The sequence below is a fragment of the Engystomops pustulosus genome, chromosome 4 (assembly GCF_040894005.1).
Source record: "Engystomops pustulosus chromosome 4, aEngPut4.maternal, whole genome shotgun sequence".
NCBI classification, from domain to species: Eukaryota; Metazoa; Chordata; class Amphibia; order Anura; family Leptodactylidae; genus Engystomops; species Engystomops pustulosus.
Window position 1 is genome coordinate 36,482,180 of NC_092414.1, and position 22,265 is coordinate 36,504,444.

The 22,265-nt window shown below is 48.7% G+C and overlaps 1 long non-coding RNA gene across 1 annotated transcript; it reads left to right on the forward strand.

Annotated features, from left to right (window-relative positions):
* The first annotated feature begins 10,374 nt into the window (after positions 1 to 10,374).
* LOC140128932 (uncharacterized) lies at positions 10,375 to 19,430 on the forward strand. Its single transcript, XR_011855198.1, has 3 exons — positions 10,375 to 10,500; positions 17,316 to 17,457; positions 19,111 to 19,430. It is a non-coding gene; the product is annotated as an uncharacterized lncRNA (long non-coding RNA).
* The last annotated feature ends 2,835 nt before the right edge of the window (positions 19,431 to 22,265 follow it).

Sequence of the window (22,265 nt, forward strand, 5' to 3'; positions counted from 1 at the left end):
AAACTGCTCGTTGCTCGGACGAATACTTCGCCCGCTCGAGAAAATGGCAGCTCCCGCCGTTTTGCTTTTTGGCGGCCAGAAACAGAGCCAATCACAAGCCAGGAGACTCTGCACTCCACCCAGCATGACGTGGTACCCTTACACGTCGATAGCAGTGGTTGGCTGGCCAGATCAGGTGACCCTGGGATAGACTAGCCCCTGCCTGCGCTGCTCGGATCATTCTCTGTCTGGATGCCGCTAGGGAGAGAGCTGCTGCTGGTCAGGGAAAGCGTTAGGGTGTTCTATTAGAATAGTGTTAGGCAGGAGTGATTCAACAAGAACCCAACAGCCCTTCTTAGGGCTACAATAACGTTATACTTTTTTTTTTTTTGTTTGCTTGTGGCTGGGCTTGCTGGCAGCTAGTACCATATTGTGAGGAATTTGCAGGGGGACTTGCTACCGTTGTGTTTAGCTCTTAGTGACACACATATCCACCTCAAACACCAAAGTGGGAAAATTTATTAGGGGTTTGATTTCAATTAGGCACAGTCTGGCAGTTTCTTTTTATTTTACGTTTATTTTTTCATAACTCAGCGTCATCTCATCAGTGTGCTTTCATACTTGGCTAGAAAATAGCCATAGGAGAATCCAAACGGCTTACTTACGCCTACAGTAGCGTTATATATATTTGATTTCTGGTTGATCTGCTGGTGGCTGTCCTTGCTGCAGTGCATCTACTAGCAAATTGTGAGCAATTTGTAGTGAGACTTGCGACCGCTGTGTTTTGCGCTTAGTGACGCACATATCCATCGCAAAGACCGAAGTGGGAAAATTTATTAGGGGTTGGATTTCAATTAGGCACAGTCTGCCATTTCCTTTTTTATTTTACGTTTATTTTTTTAATAACTCAGCGTCATCTCATCTGGCATAGTAGTGTGCTTTCATACTTGGCTAGAAAATAGCCATAGGAGAATCCAAACGGCTTACTTACGCTTACAATAGCGTTATATATATTTGATTTCTGGTTGATCTGCTGGTGGCTGTCCTTGCTGCAGTGCATCTACTAGCAAATTGTGAGCAATTTGTAGTGAGACTTGCGACCGCCGTGTTTTGCGCTTAGTGACGCACATATCAATCGCAAAGACCGAAGTGGGAAAATTTATTAGGGGTTGGATTTCAATTAGGCACAGTCTGCCATTTCCTTTTTTATTTTACGTTTATTTTTTTAATAACTCAGCGTCATCTCATCTGGCATAGCAGTGTGCTTTCATACTTGGCTAGAAAATAGCCATAGGAGAATCCAAACGGCTTACTTACGCCTACAGTAGCGTTATATATATTTGATTTCTGGTTGATCTGCTGGTGGCTGTCCTTGCTGCAGTGCATCTACTAGCAAATTGTGAGCAATTTGTAGTGAGACTTGCGACCGCCGTGTTTTGCGCTTAGTGACGCACATATCCATCGCAAAGACCGAAGTGGGAAAATTTATTAGGGGTTGGATTTCAATTAGGCACAGTCTGCCATTTCCTTTTTTATTTTACATTTATTTTTTTAATAACTCAGCGTCATCTCATCTGGCATAGTAGTGTGCTTTCATACTTGGCTAGAAAATAGCCATAGGAGAATCCAAACGGCTTACTTACGCTTACAATAGCGTTATATATATTTGATTTCTGGTTGATCTGCTGGTGGCTGTCCTTGCTGCAGTGCATCTACTAGCAAATTGTGAGCAATTTGTAGTGAGACTTGCGACCGCCGTGTTTTGCGCTTAGTGACGCACATATCAATCGCAAAGACCGAAGTGGGAAAATTTATTAGGGGTTGGATTTCAATTAGGCACAGTCTGCCATTTCCTTTTTTATTTTACGTTTATTTTTTTAATAACTCAGCGTCATCTCATCTGGCATAGTAGTGTGCTTTCATACTTGGCTAGAAAATAGCCATAGGAGAATCCAAACGGCTTACTTACGCTTACAATAGCGTTATATATATTTGATTTCTGGTTGATCTGCTGGTGGCTGTCCTTGCTGCAGTGCATCTACTAGCAAATTGTGAGCAATTTGTAGTGAGACTTGCGACCGCCGTGTTTTGCGCTTAGTGACGCACATATCAATCGCAAAGACCGAAGTGGGAAAATTTATTAGGGGTTGGATTTCAATTAGGCACAGTCTGCCATTTCCTTTTTTATTTTACGTTTATTTTTTTAATAACTCAGCGTCATCTCATCTGGCATAGCAGTGTGCTTTCATACTTGGCTAGAAAATAGCCATAGGAGAATCCAAACGGCTTACTTACGCCTACAGTAGCGTTATATATATTTGATTTCTGGTTGATCTGCTGGTGGCTGTCCTTGCTGCAGTGCATCTACTAGCAAATTGTGAGCAATTTGTAGTGAGACTTGCGACCGCCGTGTTTTGCGCTTAGTGACGCACATATCCATCGCAAAGACCGAAGTGGGAAAATTTATTAGGGGTTGGATTTCAATTAGGCACAGTCTGCCATTTCCTTTTTTATTTTACGTTTATTTTTTTAATAACTCAGCGTCATCTCATCTGGCATAGCAGTGTGCTTTCATACTTGGCTAGAAAATAGCCATAGGAGAATCCAAACGGCTTACTTACGCCTACAGTAGCGTTATATATATTTGATTTCTGGTTGATCTGCTGGTGGCTGTCCTTGCTGCAGTGCATCTACTAGCAAATTGTGAGCAATTTGTAGTGAGACTTGCGACCGCAGTGTTTTGCGCTTAGTGACGCACATATCCATCGCAAAGACCGAAGTGGGAAAATTTATTAGGGGTTGGATTTCAATTAGGCACAGTCTGCCATTTCCTTTTTTATTTTACGTTTATTTTTTTAATAACTCAGCGTCATCTCATCTGGCATAGTAGTGTGCTTTCATACTTGGCTAGAAAATAGCCATAGCAATAGGATAGCATCGTTTGGTTTTAAAAACTAAAAAACACAAAAAAAAACAAAAAACACAAAAAAAAGTTAAAAAAAAATTAAAGTTATAACTCTCAAAATGTTTAACCCGAGGGCTAGGGGTAGAGGACGAGGGCGGGGACGTGGGCGTCCAACTACTGCAGGGGTCAGAGGCCTTGGTCCTGGGCTGGGTGAGACACCACCTGCTTATGAGGGAGCAGGGGAACGCCCCAGAGCTACACTCTCTAGGTTCATGTCTGAAGTTACTGGGACTCGTGGTAGGGCACTGTTGAGGCCAGAACAGTGCGAACAGGTGATGTCGTGGATTGCCGACAATGCTTCGAGCAATTTGTCCACCAGTCAGTCTTCCACGCAGTCCACCCATGTCACCGAAATCGCCACTCCTCCAGCTCCTGCACCTCAGCCTCCTCCCCCCCAGTCTGCCCCCTCCCAGGAAAATTTGGCATTTGAACCGGCATACTCTGAGGAACTGTTTTCTGGACCCTTCCCACACTCACAAACCACTTGTCCGGTTGCTGCTGAGCAATTTTCCGATGCCCAGGTTTTCCACCAGTCACAGTCTGTGGGTGATGATGACCTTCTTGACGTAGTGGAAGAAGTGTGTAAAGAGGTGTCCGACGATGAGGAGACACGGTTGTCAGACAGTGGGGAAGTTGTTGTCAGGGCAGGAAGTCCGAGGGGGGAGCAGACTGAGGGATCGGAGGATGATGAGGTGACAGACCCAAGCTGGGTTGATAGGCCGGGTGAACACAGTGCTTCTGAGACGGAGGAGAGTCCTCGACCAGAACAGGTTGGAAGAGGCAGTGGTGGGGCCAGACGGAGAGGCAGGGCCAGAGCTGGTGCATCAGCGCCAAATGTGTCAACTAGTGAAGCTCCCGTGGCGAGGGCTCCTGCGGCGAGGGCTAGATTTTCAGAAGTCTGGAGGTTCTTTAAGGAAACACCGGATGACCGACGGACTGTGGTGTGCAACATTTGCCAAACCAGGATCAGCAGGGGTTCCACCACTAATAGCTTAACTACCACCAGTATGCGCAGGCATATGAATGCTAAACACCCCACTCAGTGGCAACAAGCCCGTTCACCTCCGGCCGTGCACACCACTGCTCCTTCCCCTGTGTCAGCTGATAGTCAGCCCCCTGCCCAGGACCCTGCCACAAAAACCCCATCGTCGCCTCCACGATCCTCCACAGCATCCACCAGCGTTCAGCTCTCCATACCCCAGACGCTGGAGCGGAAACGCAAATATAGTGCAACCCACCCGCACGCCCAAGCCCTTAATGTCCACATCTCCAGATTGCTTAGCCTGGAGATGCTGCCCTATAGGCTAGTAGAGACCGAGGCCTTTCGCAACCTCATGGCGGCGGCCGCCCCTCGGTATTCGGTCCCCAGCCGCCACTACTTTTCCCGATGTGCCGTCCCAGCCCTGCACCAGCACGTGTCAGACAACATCATCCGTGCCCTGACCAACGCCGTTTCTGACAAGGTCCACCTGACCACGGACACGTGGACGAGTGCTGCCGGGCAGGGCCACTATATATCGCTGACGGCACATTGGGTTAACTTGGTGGAGGCTGGGACCGAGTCTGACCCTGCGGCTGGTCATATACTGCCGACGCCGAGGATTGCGGGGCCTACCTCGGTCCAGGTGTTTCAGGCCTACTATGCCTCCTCCTCCTCCCACCCCTCCTCCGAACTACCATCCGTGGGCATGGCGCCATCAGTCGGTAGCTCTAGGCACAGCAGCAGTGCCGTCGCTAAGCGACAGCAGGCGGTGCTCAAACTGCTGAGCCTAGGCGATAAAAGGCACACCGCCCAAGAACTATTACAGGGCATCACGGCGCAGACTGATCTGTGGCTGGCACCGCTGAACCTGAAGCCAGGCATGGTTGTGTGTGACAACGGCTGTAACCTGGTGGCGGCTCTGCAACTCGGCAGACTGACACATGTGCCATGCCTGGTCCATGTGTTAAATCTTATAGTTCAGCGTTTCCTCAAGACATACCCCAATCTGTCTGATTTGCTCACGAAGGTGCGCCGCATCTGTGCGCATTTCAGGAAGTCCAGCACAGATGCTGCCACTCTCAGGGCAGCGCAGCGCCGCCTCCAACTGCCCGCTCACCGACTGTTGTGCGACGTGCCCACGAGGTGGAATTCAACACTGACCATGTTATCCAGAGTTTACCAGCAGCGCCGAGCGATTGTAGACTGCCAGATGTCAACTTCCACCAGAACTGGTAGTCAGGTCAGTCAGCTTCCTCAAGTCTACAATGAGGAGTGGACGTGGATGTCTGATATCTGTCAGGTGCTGAGTAACTTTGAGGAGTCAACACAGATGGTCAGTGGCGATGCCGCCATCATCAGCCTCACCATCCCGCTGCTTGGCCTGTTGAAAAACTCTCTGATCAGCATGAAGTCGGAAGCTTTGCCCTCGTCACAAGAGACGGGGGAAGAAGATTCCCTTGTTGATAGCCAAAGCACCCTTAGGTCTGTTTCTCAGCGCATATCGGAGGAGGTGGAGGTGGAGGAGGATGAGGAGGAAGAGGAGGAGAATGTTGGCGAGACACAAGAGGGGACCATTGTTGAGTCCTTCACTGTTCAGCGTGTATGGGCAGAAGAAGAGGAGTTGGAGGAGGAGGAAATGGACAGTCAGGCCAGTGAGGGGAGTGAATTCTTACGCGTTGGTACTCTGGCGCATATGGCAGATTTCATGCTAGGCTGCCTATCCCGTGACCCTCGCGTTCAAAGAATTTATTCCAGCACCGATTACTGGGTGTTCACTCTCCTGGACCCACGGTACAAGCAAAATCTTTCCACTCTCATCCCTGGAGAGGAAAGGAGTGTGAGAATGCATGAATACCAGCAGGCCCTGGTGCACAAGCTGAAACAGTATTTCCCTTCTGACAGCGCTAGCGGCAGAGTGCGTAGTTCTGCGGGACAAGTAGCGAGGGAGAGTAGGCGAGCAGGCAGCTTGTCCAGCACTGGCAAGGGTACGCTTTACAAGGCTTTTGCCAGCTTTATGTCACCCCAGCAAGACACTGTCACCTGTCCCCAGTCTCGGCAGAGTAGGGCTGATCTTTACAGAAATATGGTGAGGGAGTACGTAGCTGACCATACCATCATCCTAAATGATCACACAGCTCCCTACAACTACTGGGTTTCAAAGCTGGACATGTGGCACGAACTGGCGCTGTACGCCTTGGAGGTTCTTGCCTGCCCTGCCGCTAGCGTCTTGTCCGAGCGGGTTTTCAGTGCAGCTGGTGGCATCATCACCGATAAGCGTACACGCCTGTCGACTGACAGCGCTGACAGGCTGACGCTTATTAAGATGAATAAAGCCTGGATTTCTCATAATTTCCAATCTCCACCAGGTGAAGGAAGCTCAACCTGAATAATTTATCCACTCCTCCTCCTCCTCATTTTCCTCCTTCTCCTCCTCTTTGTACAGTAACGCAGAGGAAACTGGCTATTTTTTGACAGGGCCCACTGGCTCTAGCTATAGTACTTTATGCATTTAATTTTTCTGGAGGGCCACCGACCCGGTCCTCTGTTTTAAACAATTTTTGGGAGTGCCACATACAGGCACTCAATCTATTCAATTTTTCTGGAGGGCCACCTACCTGCTCCTCTGGTTTGAAAACTTTTTTGGACTGCCACATACAGGCACTCAATCTATTTCATTTTTCTGGAGGGCCACCTACCTGCTCCTCTGGTTTGAAAACTTTTTTGGACTGCCACATACAGGCACTCAATCTATTTCATTTTTCTGGAGGGCCACCTACCTGCTCCTCTGGTTTGAAAACTTTTTTGGACTGCCACATACAGGCACTATCCAAATTAAATTGTCTCCATAGCAGCCTCCACACGTTGTCTCCATTGCTACCTCCAAAAGTCGTCCATATAGCTGCCTCCATACATCGTCCCCTTATCAAACGAGGTGTGTCAGGCAGAAATTTGGGTTGTTTTCATGGATTCCACATCAAAGTTGTTAACTTTGTCGCCACCCTGCTGTGTTATCCACAAAATATACTGGCAAACTTTTATCATTTACCAATATTATTTCAGCGCTTCTTGCGCATCTGTTTACATTCCCCTCACCCGCCATATCCTAAACTTATAAGAACGCTACTACACTTGATCTTATACAAAAGGTTCTTAGAAGTGCTGTTTGGGGAGTAGCCTAGAGACAAGGGGCTTGGATTGGCTAAAGCTCGCCTGGCAGCGGAGCGCCAGCTCCATGCGCATCATGCGCTTCTTGCGCATCTGTTTACATTCCCCTCACCCGCCATATCCCAATCTTATAAGAACGCTACTACACTTAACTTGGTGCAGGCTGGGACCGAGTCTGACCCTGGGGCTGGTCATATACTGCCGACGCAGAGAATTGCGGGGCCTACCTCGGTCCAGGTCTCAAAGGCCTAGTATACCTCCTCCTCCTCCCACCCCTCCTCCACCTCCTCCTCCTCCGAATTACCATCCGTGGCCATGGCGCCATCAGTCGGTAGCTCTAGGCACAGCAGCAGTGCCGTCGCTAAGCGACAGCAGGCGGTGCTCAAACTGCTGAGCCTAGGCGATAAAAGGCACACCGCCCAAGAGCTATTACAGGGCATTCCACATCAAACTTGTTAACTTTGTCGCCACCCTGCTGTGTAATCCACAAAATATACTGGCAAACTTTTATCATTTACCGATATTATTTCAGCGCTTCTTGCGCATCTGTTTACATTCCCCTCACCCGCCATATCCCAAACTTATAAGAACGCTACTACACTTGATCTTATACAAAAGGTTCTTAGAAGTGCTGTTTGGGGAGTAGCCTAGAGACAGGGGCTTGGATTGGCGAAAGCTCACCTGGCAGCGGAGCGCCAGCTCCATGCGCATCATGCGCTTCTTGCGCATCTGTTTACATTCCCCTCACCCGCCATATCCCAAACTTATAAGAACGCTGCTACACTTGATCTTATACAAAAGGTTCTTAGAAGTGCTGTTTGGGGAGTAGCCTAGAGACAGGGGCTTGGATTGGCGAAAGCTCGCCTGGCAGCGGAGCGCCAGTTCCATCTCAAGATCCAACTAACATAGTTTTAACTGCAGCACCTTTAATCTACTACTAGTTCACTGCCTCCATACATGGTCCCCTTATCAAACGAGCTGTGTCAGGCAGAATTTTGGGTTGTTTTCATGGCTTCCATGTTAACTTTGTCGCCACCCTGCTGTGTAATCCACAAAATATACTGGCAAACTTTTATCATGTACCGATATTATTTGAGCGCTTCTTGCTCACCTCCTTTGGTTCCTCTCTGCCACCCATTGGTTTGAAGCCTGAGTCCATTTAGGGTATGTCGCCATGCCACTCTCTAGCCTGCCGCTGCCTCTGCATGCCGTCCCCTATAGTGTCAGGGTCAATTATTGGATGTTTTACATGCTATCTAGCTTCATTCTGTCACTCTGTCATGGCCATGCTGTTGCCCATAATTTTGGCATAATGGTGCGATTAAGCAGCCTCAGAGGCATCCATGCATGCTGCCCCTGCTGTTTCCTGTCCATTTCCGTGGTGTTTCCATCCTTTTCTGAGGTTCCCAGGTGTTTGGCCAAGCTTCCCTGTGCAGAGCCTTGGTCCCCTTGAAAAATGCTCGAGTCTCCCATTGACTTCAATGAGGCTCGTTATTCGAGACGAGCACTCGAGCATCGGGAAAAGTTCGTCTCGAATAACGAGTACCCGAGCATTTTAGTGCTCGCTCATCTCTACTATACAACTCAATAAACAAAAATATACATTACACATGGCTTTTAGATTTTTAGAAACTGGATTAATGTTTTGCTTACATGTATTTTATCTGCAGTAAATAGGTCCAGAGTCACACACACATAATATGAGAATGGAAAAGGTAAACTTGTATTATCTCAGAAGGACATCCCAGGGTGAAGGGAGGATACACATTTGTACTGTATGTTCCGAAAGATGATATTCTATGAGTCTTTCTGCTCTTGACGGTTATCAATACTTATAGTATATGCCTCACTATCCTACTTTATTAGATGTATATACCGTGCCCCTCTCTATCAGATATATGCAAGTGCAACATCCCCCACCGGGGCCTAGCCCTTGAGGTGAGGCCTGGAGACAGCCGGGGCCCGCGGTACCGGAGTGGCTGGCGGTTGCGGCCTAAGCACGCTATTGTCACGGTGCTTGGTACGGGGGAACCGGAGGGCTGTCCTACAGCCTGGCAGGTCTCCAGCAGGGTGGTGTTGGCAAGAAAAGATGAGGGAGCGGCTGCTATAGCGGATCTCCCTGGGGCAACCCCTTAATGTCCCGAGTGTGAGTCTCTGGGTGATGGACAGGGTGCCGGTGATGAAGGCAGGGGTAGTAGCAGGGACCAGACGGAGGCAGAAGTTGAAGAAAACAACTTACAGTTCTTTATTGGAACCGCAGGAACATCAGCAACGTGCCTTTAACAAGATGGTGGAGTACTGGAGAGGTATTTGGAGGGAGCCACAGGATGTATTTCACCAGCCTGGATGTATAGGGCAGGCTGGGAGGCAGCTGTGTCCTAAGAGGAGGCTTCAGCTCGGTCCTGGATCTCTTCAGGTATCACCCTTGAAGGTAGGATGATACCCCTTTCCTCACTACACTAACTCTAGTCTTATCTTCCACTTCAGGCAGGGGCTAGGCTCTTCCTGCACTGGTCTGGTGTGCTAGAGACTCTGAGCTACTGCTCAGCTAACTACTCTCTGATTGCGTCCTGCAGACCCAGAGGGCCTGACTAGGACCGGTCTCTCTCCTGAGAGAGATTTCTCTCTAAGAACCCCCTAGAACATTCCTGGCCAGAGGTTTTATTACCTCCCTTTGGTCAGGTGGTGGCTGCTCCTCCAATTACCTCTCAGTTGACAGAGACAGGATGTAACACAGACATTGGATGATAGAAATTACATCACATATTAACATCTGCCTTGCCAGGCAGGATTAACCACTGCAATTTCCCCTTGATCCTATAAGGACCATGTAGTGTAATGTGGTGTTACCTACAGGTGGGACGTATTCGCAAGCACTACCTCGCCATTGCATCGGCGAGGGTGTTGCACAAGTATATGTCATGATGCATCTGTATACATATTAATGATCACACACTGTATAGCATTAAGGCATCAACCTTAGTGTGATGAAAACACTGCATAACCAGAGCCGGATGTACATTGGCGCTCCTGGAGCACTTGTGCCGGGCCCCGGGATCAGCCCTCCCTCTATGGGGCCCCGGCGTCTGGCGCTGTAGATCCGGCCCTGCACACAATGACAGGCTACAGGGGCCCCGCAGACATCAGCTAGTAAGTATCGGGCTGCTAAACGCTAATAGCAGCCCGATACTGACACACACACTGCATATGGTACTGTGCCTTTAAGGCACAAATACCATAGAGTGACAGAAAGTGCAGGTAGAGTGACCTCTGCCTGCACCTTCTGTCCTCCACAGACGGCCGATCTATGACTCATAGATCGCGCCGTGTGTGTCTCTCTGTGTCTCCACACTGCAGCAGGAGAGGAGCCACAGATCTTTCAGGCTGTCAGCGCTGCCTACGGGGAAAGGTGAGTGAACTTTTATTATTTTATTGTTATAAAGGGGCCCAGCAAAGAAGACAGAAGATAATTTATATATATTAAGGAGCAAATGTATAGTGGAGGGGGAAAGGGGGGGGGTTTGGAGGGGGGTATGTACTGTATATATAGAGGAGCCTCAGTATATGGGGAGGGGGTGTATTTTATATATATTGAGGAGCATATGTATAGGGGAGGGGAATGTCATTTATATATAGAGGAGCCACTGTATAGGGGAGGGAGGTGTCATTTGTATATAGAGGAGCCACTGTATAGGGGACAGGAGGAGGTGTCATTTATATATAGAGGAGCCTCAGTATATGGGGGGGGGGGGGTATTTTATATATATAGAGGAGCCACTGTATAGGGGAAGGAGGTGACATTTATATATAGAGGAGCCACTGTATAGGGGACGGGAGGAGGTGTCATTTATATATATAGAGGAGCCACTGTACAGGGGAGGGAAGTGTCATTTATATATAGAGGAGCCACTGTATAGGGGACAGGAGGAGGTGTCATTTATATATAGAGGAGCCTCAGTATATGGGGGGGTGTATTTTATATATATAGAGGAGCCACTGTATAGGGGAGGGAGGTGTCATTTATATATAGAGGAGCCACTGTATAGGGGACGGGAGGAGGTGTAATTTATATATAGAGGAGCCACTGTATAGGGGACGGGAGGAGGTGTAATTTATATATAGAGGAGTCACTGTATAGGGGACGGGAGGAGGTGTCATTTATATAGAGAGGATCCACTGTATAGGGGATGGGGAGGGAGGTGTCATTTATATATAGAGGAGTCACTGTATAGGGGATGGGGAGGGAGGTGTCTTTTATATATAGAGGAGCCACTGTATAGGGGACGGGAGGAGGTGTCATTTATATATAGAGGAGTCACTGTATAGGGGATGGGAGGAGGTGTCATTTATATATAGAGGAGCCACTGTATAGGGGACGGGAGGAGGTGTCATTTATATATAGAGGAGCCACTGTATAGGGGACGGGAGGAGGTGTCATTTATATATAGAGGAGCCACTGTATAGGGGACGGGAGGAGGTGTCATTTATATATAGAGGAGCCACTGTATAGGGGACGGGAGGAGGTGTCATTTATATATAGAGGAGCCACTGTATAGGGGACGGGAGGAGGTGTCATTTATATATAGAGGAGTCACTGTATAGGGGACTGGAGGAGGTGTCATTTATAAATAGAGGAGCCACTGTATAGGGGACGGGAGGAGGTGTCATTTATATATAGAGGAGCCACTGTATAGGGGACGGGAGGAGGTGTCATTTATATATAGAGGAGTCACTGTATAGGGGACGGGAGGAGGTGTCATTTATATATAGAGGATCCACTGTATAGGGGATGGGGAGGGAGGTGTCTTTTATATATAGAGGAGCCACTGTATAGGGGACGGGAGGAGGTGTCATTTATATATAGAGGAGCCACTGTATAGGGGATGGGGAGGGAGGTGTCTTTTATATATAGAGGAGCCACTGTATAGGGGACATGAGGAGGTGTCATTTATATATAGAGGAGCCACTGTATAGGGGATGGGAGAAGGTGTCATTTATATATAGAGGAGTCACTGTATAGGGGACGGCAGAGGTCGCATTAACGCCTCACCACGCGTCATAGACGCGTGATGAGGCACCATTACTCCCCAAAATAATTGCCATGCGTAAAGTTACGCATGGCAATTATTCCCTGTAGCGCGCAGGCTGAGCGGCCCGGCGCGCGCTGCAAAAGAGGTAAGTGTCTATAGCGCAATCACAGCGCGCGCCGGGCCGCTCAGCGGAACACGTGACACAGTAATCTGTGTCATCAGCGCTCCGGAGCAAGAGCGCAGGCCCCGGGAGACCTGTGGACAGCGGGGCAGCTGCTCCCCTTCCTGCTCCATCTCCCTACCTGCCCGCAGCTGCCTGCGTCTATGTCGGGACTCCGGGTGAGTGTGTGCAGTGTTCTGTGTGTAGTGTAGTGTGCAGTGTTCTGTGTGTGCTGTGTGTAGTGTAGTGTGCAGTGTTCTGTGTGTGCTGTGTGTAGTGTAGTGTAGTGTAGTGTAGTGGAGTGGAGTGTGTGCTGAGTGTAGTGTAGTGGAGTGTGTGCTGAGTGTAGTGTAGTGGAGTGTGTGCTGAGTGTAGTGGAGTGTGTGCTGAGTGTAGTGGAGTGTGTGCTGTGTGTAGTGTAGTGGGGTGTGTGCTGTGTGTAGTGTAGTGGAGTGTGTGCTGTGTGTAGTGTAGTGGAGTGTGTGCTGTGTGTAGTGTAGTGTAGTGGAGTGTGTGCTGTGTGCAGTGTAGTGGAGTGTGTGCAGTGTAGTGTAGTGGAGTGTGTGCTGTGTGTAGTGCAGTGTAGTGGAGTGTGTGCTGTGTGTAGTGCAGTGTAGTGGAGTGTGTGCTGTGTGTAGTGTAGTGGAGTGTGTGCTGTGTGTAGTGTAGTGGAGTGTGTGCTGTGTGTAGTGTAGTGGAGTGTGTGCTGTGTGTAGTGTAGTGGAGTGTGTGCTGTGTGTAGTGTAGTGGAGTGTGTGCTGTGTGTAGTGTAGTGTAGTGGAGTGTGTGCTGTGTGTAGTGTAGTGGAGTATGTGCTGTGTGTAGTGTAGTGGAGTGTGTGCTGTGTGTAGTGTAGTGGAGTGTGTGCTGTGTGTAGTGTAGTGGAGTGTGTGCTGTGTGTAGTGTAGTGGAGTGTGTGCTGTGTGTAGTGTAGTGGAGTGTGTGCTGTGTGTAGTGTAGTGGAGTGTGTGCTGTGTGTAGTGTAGTGGAGTGTGTGCTGTGTGTAGTGTAGTGGAGTGTGTGCTGTGTGAGTGTAGTGGAGTGTGTGCTGTATGTAGTGTAGTGGAGTGTGTGCTGTGTGCAGTGTAGTGGAGTGTGTGCAGTGGAGTGGAGTGTGTGCTGTGTGTAGTGTAGTGGAGTGTGTGCTGTGTGTAGTGTAGTGTGTGCTGTGTGAGTGTAGTGGAGTGTGTGCTGTGTGAGTGTAGTGGAGTGTGTGCTGTGTGTAGTGTAGTGGAGTGTGTGCGCAGTGTGGAGTGGAGTGGAGTGTGTGCGCAGTGTGGAGTGGAGTGGAGTGTGTGCGCAGTGTGGAGTGGAGTGGAGTGTGTGCGCAGTGTGGAGTGGAGTGGAGTGTGTGCGCAGTGTGGAGTGGAGTGGAGTGTGTGCGCAGTGTGGAGTGGAGTGGAGTGTGTGCGCAGTGTGGAGTGGAGTGGAGTGTGTGCGCAGTGTGGAGTGGAGTGGAGTGTGTGCGCAGTGTGGAGTGGAGTGGAGTGTGTGCGCAGTGTGGAGTGGAGTGGAGTGTGTGCGCAGTGTGGAGTGGAGTGGAGTGTGTGCGCAGTGTGGAGTGGAGTGTGTGCGCAGTGTGGAGTGGAGTGTGTGCGCAGTGTGGAGTGGAGTGTGTGCCCAGTGTGGAGTGGAGTGTGTGCGCAGTGTGGAGTGGAGTGTGTGCGCAGTGTGGAGTGTGTGCGCAGTGTGGAGTGGAGTGTGCGCGCAGTGTGGAGTGGAGTGTGCGCGCAGTGTGGAGTGGAGTGTGCGCGCAGTGTGGAGTGGAGTGTGCGCGCAGTGTGGAGTGGAGTGTGCGCGCAGTGTGGAGTGGAGTGTGCGCGCAGTGTGGAGTGGAGTGTGCGCGCAGTGTGGAGTGGAGTGTGCGCGCAGTGTGGAGTGGAGTGTGCGCGCAGTGTGGAGTGGAGTGTGCGCGCAGAGTGGAGTGGAGTGTGCGCGCAGTGTGGAGTGGAGTGTGCGCGCAGAGTGGAGTGGAGTGTGCGCGCAGTGTGGAGTGGAGTGTGCGCGCAGAGTGGAGTGGAGTGTGCGCGCAGTGTGGAGTGGAGTGTGCGCGCAGTGTGGAGTGGAGTGTGCGCGCAGTGTGGAGTGGAGTGTGCGCGCAGTGTGGAGTGGAGTGTGCGCGCAGTGTGGAGTGGAGTGTGCGCGCAGTGTGGAGTGGAGTGTGCGCGCAGTGTGGAGTGGAGTGTGCGCGCAGTGTGGAGTGGAGTGTGCGCGCAGTGTGGAGTGGAGTGTGCGCGCAGTGTGGAGTGGAGTGGAGTGTGCGCGCAGTGTGGAGTGGAGTGGAGTGTGCGCGCAGTGTGGAGTGGAGTGGAGTGTGCGCGCAGTGTGGAGTGGAGTGGAGTGTGCGCGCAGTGTGGAGTGGAGTGTGCGCGCAGAGTGGAGTGGAGTGGAGTGTGCGCGCAGTGTGGAGTGGAGTGGAGTGTGCGCGCAGTGTGGAGTGGAGTGGAGTGTGCGCGCAGTGTGGAGTGGAGTGGAGTGTGCGCGCAGTGTGGAGTGGAGTGGAGTGTGCGCGCAGTGTGGAGTGGAGTGGAGTGTGCGCGCAGTGTGGAGTGGAGTGTGTGCGCAGTGTGGAGTGGAGTGGAGTGTGTGCGCAGTGTGGAGTGGAGTGGAGTGTGTGCGCAGTGTGGAGTGGAGTGGAGTGTGCGCGCAGTGTGGAGTGGAGTGTGCGCGCAGTGTGGAGTGGAGTGTGCGCGCAGTGTGGAGTGGAGTGTGCGCGCAGTGTGGAGTGGAGTGTGCGCGCAGTGTGGAGTGGAGTGTGCGCGCAGTGTGGAGTGGAGTGTGCGCGCAGTGTGGAGTGGAGTGTGCGCGCAGTGTGGAGTGGAGTGTGCGCGCAGTGTGGAGTGGAGTGTGCGCGCAGTGTGGAGTGGAGTGTGCGCGCAGAGTGGAGTGGAGTGTGCGCGCAGTGTGGAGTGGAGTGGAGTGTGCGCGCAGTGTGGAGTGGAGTGGAGTGTGCGCGCAGTGTGGAGTGGAGTGGAGTGTGCGCGCAGTGTGGAGTGGAGTGGAGTGTGCGCGCAGTGTGGAGTGGAGTGGAGTGTGCGCGCAGTGTGGAGTGGAGTGGAGTGTGCGCGCAGTGTGGAGTGGAGTGTGTGCGCAGTGTGGAGTGGAGTGGAGTGTGTGCGCAGTGTGGAGTGGAGTGGAGTGTGTGCGCAGTGTGGAGTGGAGTGGAGTGTGTGCGCAGTGTGGAGTGGAGTTTGTGCGCAGTGTGGAGTGGAGTGTGTGCGCAGTGTGGAGTGGAGTGTGTGCGCAGTGTGGAGTGTGTGCGCAGTGTGGAGTGGAGTGTGTGCGCAGTGTGGAGTGGAGTGTGTGCGCAGTGTGGAGTGTGCGCGCAGTGTGGAGTGGAGTGTGCGCGCAGTGTGGAGTGGAGTGTGCGCGCAGTGTGGAGTGGAGTGTGCGCGCAGTGTGGAGTGGAGTGTGCGCGCAGAGTGGAGTGGAGTGTGCGCGCAGTGTGGAGTGGAGTGTGCGCGCAGTGTGGAGTGGAGTGTGCGCGCAGTGTGGAGTGTGCGCGCAGTGTGGAGTGGAGTGTGCGCGCAGTGTGGAGTGGAGTGTGCGCGCAGTGTGGAGTGGAGTGTGCGCGCAGTGTGGAGTGGAGTGTGCGCGCAGTGTGGAGTGGAGTGTGCGCGCAGTGTGGAGTGGAGTGTGCGCGCAGTGTGGAGTGGAGTGGAGTGTGCGCGCAGTGTGGAGTGGAGTGGAGTGTGCGCGCAGTGTGGAGTGGAGTGGAGTGTGCGCGCAGTGTGGAGTGGAGTGGAGTGTGCGCGCAGTGTGGAGTGGAGTGGAGTGTGCGCGCGGTGTGGAGTGGAGTGTGCGCGCGGTGTGGAGTGGAGTGTGCGCGCGGTGTGGAGTGGAGTGTGCGCGCGGAGTGGAGTGGAGTGTGCGCGCGGAGTGGAGTGGAGTGTGTGCGCAGTGTGCACGGCGTATTACCAAAATTTTCATACTCCTCCTCGGGTAAAAATACTCCTCAAAAATGGTGAGAGGAGTATTTTTACCCTTCTGGAAAAATGTTAGTGCGACCTCTGGGGGACGGGAGGAGGTGTCATTTATATATAGAGGATCCACTGTATAAGGGATGGGGAGGGAGGTGTCTTTTATATATAGAGGAGCCACTGTATAGTGGACGGGAGGAGGTGTCATTTATATATAGAGGAGCCACTGTATAGGGGACGGGGAGGGGGTGTCATTTATATATAGAGGAGCCACTGTATAGGGGACGGGAGGAGGTGTCATTTATATATAGAGTAGCCACTGTATAGGGGATGGGAGAAGGTGTCATTTATATATAGAGGAGCCACTGTATAGGGAACGGGGAGGGGGTGTCATTTATAAAGTATACAGAGGAGCCACTGTATAGGGGAGGGAGATGTCTTTTATATATAGAGGAGCCACTGTTTAGGGGAGGGGGTGTAATTTTTATATAGAGGAGCCACTGTATAGGGGAGGGGGGTGTCATTTATATATAGAGGAGCCACTGTACAGGGGACAGGGTGCAGTATATAGGGGGGTTTAATTAATGTATATAACCATTGTATAGAGGACAAGGGGTGTAATTCATATATAGAGGAAGTGTAGAGGGAACAGGTGGTGTAATTTATGTATAGATGCACTGCATAGAGGATGGGGGTTGTAATTCATATATAGAGGCACTGTAGAGAGGATGGGGGTGTAGTTCATGTATAGTGTACAGGGGAGTGTAATTCATGTATACTGACAGTGTATAAAGGACAGGGGGGTAATTTATGAATAGAGGCAAGGGGGGGTACTATTTCTGTATAGAGCCACTGTTTACTGGATGTGGGGACTGTATTTCGGGGCAAGAGGGGTGCTTTATAGAGGACCGTCTTTGTATAGGGGAGGTCACTTTATAGATGAAATGGGCCATTGTTTTGGGGGGGGATTTGTATAGTGGGGATTGCTGTATAGCAGGGGCAGCTTTTATATATTCATTCATAAATGGGGTTGCCATATATAGCTTTAGTAAGTAGGTGCTGTGTATATATATCCAGGTGCCATTATACTGTAAGTGATTGTGGTATCTTTAAGGGCACAGATGTGCTGCCAAGAGCTGAAGACATCTAGGGGCGAATCCATAACAACTGGAGGAGTTACACCAGATGAAGAATCCCAAACTACAGGGGGCGCTATAGAGGCTGTAATGAAGTTGTAATGACGAAGACAGTAAACGGTGAGTAATCAGATATAATTATATTCTAATATTTTTGTTTTTGTTTATCTGCAGAGCATTTCATTTTTAATTTGAATAATTTATTGTTTTTTTTTTTAATTGAGTTTGTGTTGGGCTATATTTAGACAATGTATGCCCGCCGTACAGTAGCACGGCGGGCATATATCGGCGCTGTGGAGAGAAGCACAGGGGATGAGCGCATATCACCCCCGCCCCTCTCTATAGGAATATACAGCGCACGGCGCCATATTACGTAGAAAGATATGACATGTCCTATCTTTATACGGGCTACGGAGCGGCACTGTACCGCTCCCGTACAGGGCCGTGACCCCATAGAAGTGTATGGGGGACATATATCGCCCGTATATACATTGGCCGTATATACATCCACTACATACATCCACTACATCCATACGTTGGTGTGAATGTAGCCTTAGGTGGTATTATTTTGCTGTGGTAATGCTGTGGTGGTATTATTCAGTCATGATGCAGTGGTAGTGGGGGTAATGAGCGGTACAGTGTGATCAGTTGTGGTGTGAGGGGTATATATGATATATGTGGAGGCACAGTGTGGTCAGTTATGGTGTGAGGGGTATATATGATATATGTGGGGGCACAGTGTGGTCAGTTGTGGTGTGAGGGGTATATATGATATATGTGGAGGCACAGTGTGGTCAGTTATGGTGTGAGGGGTATATATGATATATGTGGGGGGCACAGTGTGGACAGTTGTGGTGTGAGGGGTATATATGATATATGTGGAGGCACAGTGTGGTCAGTTATGGTGTGAGGGGTATATATGATATATTTGAGGGCACAGTGTGGTCAGTAGTAGTGTGAGGGGTGTATATGATATATGTGGGGCACAGTGTGGTCAGTAGTGGTGTGAGGGGTGTATATGATATATGTGGGGAACAGTGTGGTCAGTTGTGGTGTGAGGGGTATATATGATATATGTGAGGGCACAGTGTGGTCAGTTGTGGTGTGAGGGGTATATATGATATATATGGAGGGTACAATGTGGTCAGTTGTGGTGTGAGGGGTATATATGATATATGTGGAGGCACAGTGTGGTCAGTTATGGTGTGAGGGGTATATATGATATATTTGAGGGCACAGTGTGGTCAGTAGTAGTGTGAGGGGTGTATATGATATATGTGGGGCACAGTGTGGTCAGTAGTGGTGTGAGGGGTGTATATGATATATGTGGGGCACAGTCTGGTCAGTAGTGGTGTGAGGGGTATATATGATATATGTGAGGGCACAGTGTGGTCAGTTGTGGTGTGAGGGGTATATATGATATATATGGAGGGTACAATGTGGTCAGTTGTGGTGTGAGGGGTATATATGATATATGTGGAGGCACAGTGTGGTCAGTTATGGTGTGAGGGGGATATATGATATATGTGGGGGCACAGTGTGGTCAGTTGTGGTGTGAGGGGTATATATGATATATATGGGGGGTACAATGTGGTCAGTTGTGGTGTGAGGGGCATATATGATATATGTGGAGGCACAGTGTGGTCAGTTATGGTGTGAGGGGTATATGTGATATATGTTGTGGTACAGTGTGTACAGTTGTGGTATGAGGGGTATATATGATATATGTGTATATAGGATGATGCCAATCAGGTCTGTTTTATAAACCAGCAGAGATGAATTGTGGCTGGAAGAAGACTCCTGGAAGATCAGACAGGAAGGAAGAGACAACATTGGGGACGTCACCTGTAAGTCATTGGATGACACTGCAGCCTCTGTGCAGGACTGGTATATATGATCACTATATGCTGGTACATACTGGTCTGTGTGTAGGTTATCATATAGTATTGCAGTATTATTCAGTCATTATGTAGTGGTGATAATCAGGATGTAATGTTATTATCTGGGCTTGTACAGAGGTGTCATTAGTGATATTGTACCTTGCAGGGTGGTGTTTGTATTATAACAATATGGCGGTAAAGTTTTATCAATAAATGGAGTTTATATGTGCTAAATGATTGGTAATCCTGGTCTGTGTATAGAGTCTTGTGTTCATTATCAGGAAGTTGGTATTTTCTTTATGTTGTGGTAATGCTGTGGGTCACAGTTTAGACAGATCTTTTGGTGACAGTATTGAGGTATCATTATCTGGTAATAGTATAGCGCTGATATTGGAAACCGGATAACTATGTGGTATCTTTTTTTCACATATATTGTTGTGAAAGGGGGCCCCGCATTGGGTGCCAAGCTGGGGGGCCCCATCCTAAATTAAGTGCTCCATACCCCTGGGACCCTTAATCTGGCCCTGTGCATAACCCCTCCCCCTAGTATATTAATATCCAGCACACTGCAGTATTACTTGGACCTTTTTGTAAAAAAAAAAAGGCACCAATTTTTTTGGAGCACTGTAAGAATATTGTTCTCATTTGGAACAAAATCCAAAGTAAATTTAAACCTCTCTCCTCTTTTTTTTTTTTTTTTTTTTTATAAAGGAGCGCCTTCCTCTCTAATGTTGCTGCCTTATTATATGCTTTTCTTACAAAGTCTACCAGTTAAACCATTGCTGTCAATCTGTCAACTCAGTTCACAGGTCTGCTTTTGAAAAGATTCTTGAAGCAGGGAATTCATGACTGTTAGCTTTCGACATCCACATGTATGAATGCGGTTCTGGATAATACTTAACTTAGAATTTTTAGATGTTCAGTTATCACCCCCAAATGTATTTGTAAACCAGATCAGGCCATGAAAACATTGGGGCACATTTACTAAGGGCTTTGTGCCAGTTTTATGACGGACTTTGCACTATGTTTTAGGTGTTATCTCCTTGCACAGGTTTTTAAGAGGCGTCGCGCCGCCCTCTTGTGGCGCAGCTGCGGTAGCCACCATGCAACAAAAATTAGGGGGCTTTCCGGCTATCTGTCTGACCGTGCACCAAATTCAACGGGCAAAGTCTATAGCACGCCCTATGTTAAAGGTGCAACAAAAACAAAATAGCATCCTGCTCACCCACAAAGCTCTTGGTTTCCCAGTGCACGGAGAAATAATCCAAAGTCCCTCGGTTCAACAGCATACAAAAGGAAAAAACTCCAGCACATCCATGGGAATCCGTATAAAATAGTAACTTTATTTTATCCACATAAAAATCCAGACATCACGATCATGTACACAGCAAAAAACTGACACATTTCGTCTTACCGGACCTAGTCATGGTTTGCATTTTTCAGGTTGTGCACCCAGCATTCTTATACCGTATGTGCAATCAACAGGCACCTGAATCAGTCTCACCTGAACTCTGATAATTGTGTGTGAATTGGCCAGAGAATGCTCAGTGCTCAACCTTCACAACTTAACACATAATTAAAAGTTAACTTATATAAAAACATCTTACAAAAAAACATTTTTTTTTCTCATTTGTTATTATCTGTATATGTTATATCACATCAGGAATCACCTAGAACAAGGGCTCATATATACAAAGCAGTGAAATATTTCAAAACACTTAATGCTAGGTCGCAGTTCACACTATGGGGCAGATGACATAAGCTGTATAGGATGACATATTCTATATATGTTATATCGTATCAGGATTCACTTAAACCAAGGGCATATGTATACAAATCTGTGAGAAATTTCAAAACACTGAATGCTAGGTCGTAGTTCACACTATAGGGCAGATGACATAAGCTATATAGAATGGCATATAATCTTTATGTGTTATATTGCATCAGGACTCGCCTAGGACAAGGGCTCATATATATAAATCAATGAAATATTTCAAAAACACTTAAAGCTAGGTCATTGTTCACACTATAGATCAGATAACAAGCTTAATAACATAAAATCTCGTGTCTCGTATCCAACAGAAACATCCAATAGGTCTCCCTATTCAATAGTTTGTTATTTAAATCACCTCCTCTCATTGGTTTCTGAACTTTTTCTATGCCCTTCCATACAAATGTAGAAACATCTTTATTGTGAGTGCTACAAAAGTGTTGGGATGCGGCTGATGCATGGACAGTGGGACTAGATACATCTGAAAGGTGACGTCTTATCCTGTTCTTTAGAGGACACATCGTGCAGCCCACATACTGTAATCTACATTTACTACACGCTATGAGGTATACAACATATGAGTTATTACAATTTATGTAGGTATTTATATCATAATTTATATTAGTTACAAAAGAGGAAAAACTGTTTCCTGTCTCTAAATGTGTGCATGTCCTACATATGGAGTGTCCACACTTGTGGTTACCAGAAAAGCAAAGCCAAGAATAATTGCTTCCTACGTCATTGTTCACACTACAAAACAAACTCGTTTTAAATATGTTAAAGGTGCACCACAAAAAAGTAAGTGAACTATGTTGTTAGGGGAAGACTTAGCCAATTTTAATCACAACAAATTTCTTTTATTGGACAGTTAGCTAACACAAAACACGACACAGGTTAAAAATAGAATAATAACAGGTGAATCACTTTGGATTGATGAGGATATCACATAAAAAATTCATAGGACAGGAATGGGGGGTATCGTTAACTGGTAATTTGTATGCAGTCATACCATGACGTGTCAAACACATGAATCAAGTGCAAAATTGCAAAATAAGTTACAAAGTGCTATAGTGCATATCTAATCAACACAATTTGGCAGATTTACTTACGCGGCCCATTCGCGATCCAGCGGGGCCTTCTCTGCGGTGGATTCGGGTCCGGCCGGGATTCACTAAGGCAGTTCCTCTGCCATCCACCAGGTGGCGCTGCTGCGCTGAAGAGCATCGGAACACACTGGAATACACCGAGGCCAGCTGAGTGAAGGTAAGTACAAGTTT